Source organism: Notamacropus eugenii, chromosome 3 (genome assembly GCF_028372415.1).
Source record: "Notamacropus eugenii isolate mMacEug1 chromosome 3, mMacEug1.pri_v2, whole genome shotgun sequence".
NCBI lineage: Eukaryota > Metazoa > Chordata > Mammalia > Diprotodontia > Macropodidae > Notamacropus > Notamacropus eugenii.
Window position 1 is genome coordinate 235,230,590 of NC_092874.1, and position 8,820 is coordinate 235,239,409.

Genomic DNA, 8,820 nt, shown 5'->3' on the forward strand with positions numbered 1-8,820 from the left:
TAGACCAAGACATCACTGTTTTAAATTATACCCACATTTGAATGTTCCATCTAGAACTTTTCTTATCAGACTCTTTTCTTTCTTCCCCTTCTTCTTCTTTTCTTACTTGCTTTACGCCATATTCCTTATTATAATGTCCCATACTCAAACAAATCAAAATCAAAATAACATTACAGTGATGTTCTTATCACTGCCTTCTACCACTAAATTATCAGTGTAGAATTTTCTATAAGCAATTAATCTATAAGCAGTTTTCATGAAGGATGGTTTTCATTGTGATCCATGTTACCTCTGTTTATCCATCTTCTTAAGTGTCTTGACCTATACAATTCATCAATGCGTGGCCAGTATGGTGATGAACTTCTTTGACAGCTAGCATGGCTCATTAATGGGACAGGGTAGAGGGCATAGTCTGCTTTAAGTCCTCTATTTGAACCCTTGCCAGATTTCTATAACACCTAAGAGATTTCATTCAGTTATCAAGCTTTTGAGAAACCCAAGATAACTTCCTGCTAAGTTGAGGCATCAGAGAACTCATGTCCAGGATGAATAATTTCTTTATCATATATTATTTCAGGTGCAGAAAGAGTAGACAGAGGTACCAGTCTTCTAAAAATATGCTGTACTCTAAAACATTTTCTCATATACACATTCTTGAGAGGGAAACATAGACAACAAGTATTAGCATGGATAGATATTGCTTCCAATAAATTAAAAAAGCCAAATTTTGCAAGATGAAATCTTAATAAAGTACAAGTTCCATCAGTGCTACCTATTAGTACAATAGTCTTAAATGTGCTGTTTGGCTGGAAATGCCAATAGAAGCTGACAGTGGTAATATTCTCATCGAACCAATTAACTGATTCTGCTGGCTTTTAGTTAAATGTGTTCCAGGTTGCAGCCAGCTTCATTTTCCAGCTCCAGAAGGTAATTACAACTGTAGGCAGTAATACTTTTCAGAGGAACATATTATAATTTCTGCTCCTTCCTACTTATTGATAGTCTTATCATAATTTGGTTATTTTCACTTTCTACAGGAAGCCTTCCCCAACCCCTCTGAATTCCAGTTCCTTCCCTTTGTCAGTTATTTCCTATTTATTGAGTATATAGTTTGCTATGTTTATATTTGTTTTCATAATGTCTCATCCATTAAATGATAAGCTTCTTTCAGTCAGGGATTATCTTTTGCCTGCTTTTTGTATCCCCAGTTTTTAGTACAGTGCCTGGCACATAGTAGGCATTTAATAAATGCTTACTGATATTTCACAATAGAAGGAGCACACACACATATTTGCTCAAATGGATCTGTGATCTTACCCAGGTGGGGGCTTCCTCAAGGGATGTAAATCATCACTCATCCATACCTACCCTTCCTTTCCAACTCTTGCCCATTTGTTCCCTAAAGTCTACCATGGGTAGGGTGTCAACCACATGCTCTGAAGGTTTTCCTGTCTTTTTCTTGACATTATAAAGATACAGTTGATCACATCAATTGTTCATCAGATATCCCTTGCTCTCATCACATAACAAATCTTTTCTCCCCTTATATATTACTTTGATGGAATGCTTTAAAATTATCTACTGCCTCATTCCTTGTTTCAGATGTGTGACACTTTGCTTATGTCTCCTCTCCAGTATTCTTTGATTAGTTCTCAATTTCATTTCTCCAGAGAGTGCAGTAATAATTCTGTTTCATGTCCATGCTACAATGCTGGAATACAAGCACATATGTGTATATATATATATTATATACATATATATTATATATATATATACACACACACACACATACACACAAAAATATACACATACATATGTATACATATATACATGTATAAATATATATATGCACACTATATATATATGTTGGTAAAATATAAACACACATAACTATATTCATGTGTGTGCATGTGTATCTCTCCAATATATACTCAACTTATTCATTACTACGACTTTAATAATGGTATGTTAAGGTGGGGAAAGGATTACCTTCCATAAGCACTATATATTATCACTATCATATCATAACACTGTTTATTAAACATCCTAAAGCAATGTGGTTGAGTAGAAGCAATCCTGGTTTGCTGAAGACTAGATCAGCAATTACAAAAGCATTAGTAGGTCCTACTAAGCATTAAAGACTGGAGAGTTCTCTAGTATCAGCTTGGAGAAAGTCATTTGTCATGTTAAGAACCTAACTAAATTGAGAGGGCATCATTATCATCAGAACCTGAGGCACCAACTGACTTTTTTCAGATAGTGACAAAGAAATTTCATTCACTAAAATGAAGGGACATTGTCATTCAGTCAACAAGCTTTAGTTAATGCACTTACTATGAACTAGGCACTGTGTTAAGCCTTGAGGATATAAAGAAAAACATAATAAAACCTTGGATCCATATAGGTTTTTCAATGCTATTTTTTATTTCCTATTCCTTTATGTTACACTATCTGAAACTATTCCTAACCATTAAATTGGTGAGTAGCTTAGTTACAAGACAAGATTAAAGTTATACCTTTAGGTTCAGTCATAGAAATTAAGGCAGGGTAACCTGAACCTTGCCCAGGCATCCTGAATTAGGAGACTTAGCACTTGTAGTCCTTCAAGAATAATTAGTTAAAAGAGTACACTACCAGATATTGGACTCCAATGGGCTTCTATCACTTCCTGATCTGCCCTTTGCTCCCCTCTCCTCCATGGCAGCCTCCTCACTAGGGACTTTGAGTTCCAGGGCTTATGTTTCTTTTCTACCAATAGCACCATGAGTCAGACCCCTACTCTCCCCATCGGTTGAAGGCAAAGCTTCTAGTTGCTTGTTCTGACCACAATTTGTACTATCTTCCTGAGGTAGGAGAAGAGGAATGCCTGTCTGTAGTTTTGAGATTCAGGCTTTTGTCCCTGCAGGATCCCTCAGATACTCTCTACCAAAAATTGCTTTCCCACTGCACCAAGAAGCTCCAATTATGTGGGTGACCAGGGAGGATTAAAGCTCCAAATGCTACTATCTCTCAATGTGAATTTAAGTATATTACAAATACCTTGGACAATATAAGAAAATTACTTCCACGTGAGGAAAGATTCATGCTATTAAAATCTAATGGGTACTTAATTTAGTCACAATTTTAGAGATATATTTATGAATCAGAGAATGGAAAAGTCTTACACATGATGGCCCACACTGAGAATTTTGCCTGATAATAAAAATTGAATATAATTTCACTGAGTGCTTTTGCATGGGATGTATGTCCTCATTACCTCCTTAAAAGATAGTCTTCTATCATCATTATCGTCATTAGTCTCTGGTAAGTTCAAAGAGAAATATTTTTCAAATGCCTACATTTCCACTTAAAACATTAGCCTGATTGCCAAGGTTGGGCCTACCTTTTTTAAAATGTTTCTTGTTTTCAGCTTGAACAAAGGTCTATTCTTTCCAGTCTTTTTCAACTCCCTCCCCCTTTTTTGAAGTAGTTTGATAATCACACTTCTCTTATGCAGCATCATCACAGAATGAGGCCATCAGGGAAATCTATAATTTTAGCCTGGGGCACCCATCAAGATGAGCATGTGTTCTGCTCCCTTTCTTTGGGAACTGAGCTCTGACTTTTGGGGAAAAGGCATGAGCTTTGTTTAAATTGTACAGCTGCTCTGGATTGATCTTCAGTGATGGAAGTTGCAATGAAGATGATTGACAACCATCTTCTGTCAGAACTGTCCACTCATTGAATCTTAAGAGAAAAGGAGGAGAAAGAGCTCAACCCCTCTCTTCTAGGACTGCTCTAGCATTTTCCGTTCCTTGGATTTCCTACAAGGAAAGGTGAGAGGATTTCTACCCCAACCCTACCCCCATTCTCAACCCAAGTACTCTTTAGTAACAGCAGCTGTAAGCATATCACTGCAAGAAAATCAGCTGGCCTGGAAAAGTCTAAAAAAGGTCGTAGACACTGTATTCTGCTTTCTATTTCTGTTTGTGATTATGGGAGGCATTAGTGATTGTCTGCTATAACCACCATTGTAAGGAAGGACCCAAGACAGCTACACACACACACACACACACCTTATTTAAATGCTACTTAAATATTGTTGTTTTTTTTCAGTGCCTCAGTCATGTTCGAATCTTTGTGACTGTAGACCATACTGTCTATGGAATTTTCTTGTCCAGGATTCATGTGTTCCCTTCCAGAAAAGATATTCAATGGACACACACACACACACACACACACACACACACACACATCAAGGCTTGGATAGCAGTTTCTTTCCCCTATAAAAGAAAAATGCCTAATACACAAAAGACTTCTAAGCATTCATTAAGACATACAGAAGCATAAAACAATCAAATAACAATTAAATATCCCAAAGGATAAAGACAACTTTGAGTGAATGCAAAAATAGTGACAACAAAAAATTAATAGTATTAATATTAATTATATGATCATAACATATCATGTAATATGCATTACATACATTCTATTTCTATATTATAGTAATTTATAACTAATAATAATTATAATTATATTTATAATTATATATAATTACGTTTATAATTATATATGTAATGTGAATTATATATAATTATAACATAATACCTAGGATTTAGCTCAGTGGACAGAACGCTGGGCCTGGAGTCAGGAAGACCTGGGTTCAAATTAGGCCTTATAAACATACTAGCTGTGTGACTGTTGGCAAGTCATTTAATTTCTGTTTAATTTAATTCACTAAAGAAGAAAATGGCAAACCAATCCAGTATCTTTGCCAACAAAATCCCATGGACAATATGGTCCATGGAGTCACAAAGAGTTGGATATGACTGAAGGACTAAACAACCTACCTACAATTTGTTTTGGATATTTTTCTAGAGCTATCATTATTATTATATTTCTTGGAAAATAGGCAATCAGACAGACAGACAGAGAGACCTGGCTCTCCTTCCCCTAATGGGTTAAACTTTTTCTGGAAGAGTTCAGTCTATATAAGTTCACAGTTTAAATCCCTAGTAAGAATGGGGCCTCCTAGCCTAAAACTTAGAAGTGTTCCACATAAATGAGTTTTCTGGAAAACTGAAACTTATACCTTTAAGCACTGAATTTTATTTTAATTATATTTAAAATCTTTCCAAAATATGTCACCAGCTTTCATCTTTCAATTCGTGTGGGTAGATACACCAGTATTGGGATCTACTGGTGTGGTGGCTCCTCCACCAGCTTAGACATTTAAGAATTGAATTTTATTTTAATATTACAAGCACTGAAGCTTGTTTCTTTTAACTATTTATGGTGAAAATCTGTCCTAAGTGTATTCATGTGTTTTTCTGCCTTCTTAAAGAGAGTAGACATGAATGATCTATGATTCTTCAGATCTGAGAGTTCCTGGGCTGATATATCCACTAAGAAATTAAAAATGTCTATAACTTAATTTAAAAGTGCCTGCCTGAGGCAGAGAGGGGTTCAGGGGCTAGTCTTAAACATCCTTAATCCCTGAATGGGTGTGGCCCCAATCAAAGTGAGACCTGGGAAAGATCTTAGCTTAAAAAGGCCAAAGTCTCCCACTGCATCCTGGACCATCTACAGTTGGTCTGATCTGTATCTGACCACTGGACCCAGATAGCTGCCGAGGAAAGTGAGGCTGATGACTTTGCACAGCCCTCCCTCACTCAAGTCCAATTTATTTGCAAACCATGGCATCATCTTCCTGATTTCATGGTCATCTTTGAGAATGAAGGACAACCCACACAACCACAAGTTAGTTAAGTATCCATAACTTTAACACAGATCTTCCTCTCTCCAAATTGAACACTTTAGTCACTGTGTGGTGCTGCATCTTACTGGAGCATACTGAACATAATTTAACCTTTTATTGGTGATGCAGGGTCATTATTATAAGCATCGGCTATTGTTACTGTCTTTTGATATAATAATGCCGTCTACCAAGGCAACAAAAATGAGTAGAATCATTTGTCCATAATTCTAAATGACCTGAGACTCTTACTAGATTTTTAGCACATTGTTTTATATTCTAAAAGAGAGCACGCATATAAATTCTAATTTCCTGCACTTTTCCACATACATCCCTCTAGTTCATAACCTTCCATCAGCCCAGTTCTAACTAATGCCTTCTACTCCATTGTACGATGAAACAGGAGACAACCGGCTTTATTAGGACTGGGGATAAAATGACAACAAATGGGTTTAATTTACAATGATTACTTGTATTTGTAAGTGGTACCTAAAGAACACCTCCAACGAATGGCACCTGAAAATAGCCATCACATATTCAAGACACTGGGAGGGGGCGCATTGACTCACAATCATAGTTCATTCCCCTCCCCCCCCAACTATGTGTTTGCTTTTCTTAATCAGGCAGAAGGGCAGACGGGTGGTGCAGTGGATATAGTGCCAGGGCTGGAATCAGGAGGACTCATGTTTCTGAGTTCAAATCTGGCCTCAAACACTTATTAGCTGTATGATTTTGGACAAGTCATTTAATTCACCCTGTTTATCTCAGTTCCTCATCTATAAAATGAACAGGAGAAGGAAATAACAGAATAAGAAAACTGAGAATAGAGTGTTGCCTATTACTAACTTAGGGCACTGTCCCTTAGATGCAAACACTGTGGGAGAAATTGACGTGCATTGAGTACATTCATGTGACATACATATGACAAATGAGTCATCAGGATACACTTATAGAGAAAATGTGTCACCAAGCACACAAACTGAAGGTCAGGCTACCTCTGGTATTGTAACGTTGCTCATGTTTCCTACTCACTTCTGGTCAGACACCTAAGCATCATATCCTATCTCTCCTATTACCTACCTTACAGGTTGTACTGATTCTGTGGCTCCATGCCTCTCATTTCCTCCTTAACATCCCTATCCTACATTGGGCATACCTTTCTGCTAGTCTTATGGTCTCTGCTGGGCAATAATCCTTGCTGCCAACTTGCAGTTTTCACCTCTTAAAGATTCTTTGTCAGTCATTTCATTTCCAATCTCATTAGGTATGGTAACTAGAAAAATCTTCTCTGATAAGAGTTGGTCAACAATTTTTGTTTAGAAATACCACACCTAGTAAATACAAGTCAGGTAGAGTTTCCTTAGGCTAAGATTTACACTTTTTTTCTTTACTGTATGTCTTAGGCTGTGATCACAGTGGTCTTTCCAGATAACTCTCTGGCTTAGGGCTACCAATTCCCAACTTTTTCTCAGCTTTGGCACATCAATTTATGAGGCAATTTCTATTTCAACCCAGAACTCATTCTATTTGTAGGTTTGTATAAATGTGTGTTGCTATCTATCTATCTATCATCTATCTATCTATCTATCTATCTATCTATCTATCTATCTATCTATCTATCTATCTATCTGCCTACCTAGTTACCTATCTATGCACCTCTACAACATACATATATGTAAGTACACAGTTTATCTTGTATCATATATATATATATACATATATGCAGATTTATATATCTATATTTCCAATGAGGGCATTTTCACTACGTGAAAAATAAGAGCAGCAAACCAGTAACTTTAAATTTAAGCAAATCCATTCACTTCATTGATGCAATAAAAAGATTAAGTTGCTACAGATGTGAAGAACAGCTTAAAATGTTAGAAAAAATGATAATACCTCCATTTTTATGAAATTGTTTTCACATGGCATTAATAAAAAGAGTCATATAATTTCACCCACTCAGAAAAAAAGAGGTCAAAAAGCTCAAATGAACCAATTTTCAGTTTCCTACTGATTTTTATGAACAATACTGACAAAACTGAAATGACCTGAATAATTTAATATAGTATGAGGAAAAACTAATTCATCAACAAATTTTTCTGAGCTGAATTGAATACTTTCAATCACTCAATAAATACTGCACTTATTAAATATATACACCCGGAATTAGATATTATGGGTTACAAAAATATATTTGTCCTCTGGGAATTCATAATCTAGTAGCATTGATTACATTTACAGATAATAAGACAATAGATGGTAAAGAAAATAAGTGCCTATAAATGCACAAGACAGTTATAATAGCACTTCTCAGATGATATGGTCATAGAGGAGGTAGTATATATCTTCATAATATCTCTTGGTTAAGTCTCTCTCCTCTGATACTGGCAGTACCCTGGTACCAATGCATATCACCTGCAATAGTACATACTTTGAGTATAGTATTAATCTGCTGATTATTTTCTCTACCTCAAATCTCTCCCCCCTCTCCAGGCTATTTTCTATGTCAAAGTCATTTTCTTAGAGTGCAAGTCACACCATGTCACTGCCCCACATCCCACCCCATTCACTCTATTTAATAAACCCCAGTGGGCTTCCTATTATCTCCAGGTTCAAATATAAAACCCTCAGTTTGGGTTTTAAAGGTCCTTTCTAATCTGATTCCTTTCTACCTTTTCAGATTTCTTAAACCTTACCCTTTTCCAAATATTCTGGAATAGTTATAAAGTTCTCTTTGCTCTTCCTCATGCAGGCACTCCAATTCCTGACTCCATGAATTTTCGCTGGCTGACTGTCATGCTACCTCATTCCTCATCTTCACTAGTTTCCTTTAAGTCTCACCTAAAATTCCAGTTTTTGCAAGAAGGCTTTCTTGGTCCCTTTTAATGCTAATATCTTCCTTTTGAGACCATCTCCGATTTATCCCATACATATGTGATTTGCTTACTGGAGGGAGGGAAGATGGGAAGAAGGGAGAAAAAAGGCAGGAAAAAGGAGAGGGAGGAAGGAAGGGAGAAAAGGAGGAAGGAAAGAAGGAAGGAAGAGGGGGGAAGGAGAAAGGAAGGGAGGAAAAGAAGGGAGAGAGG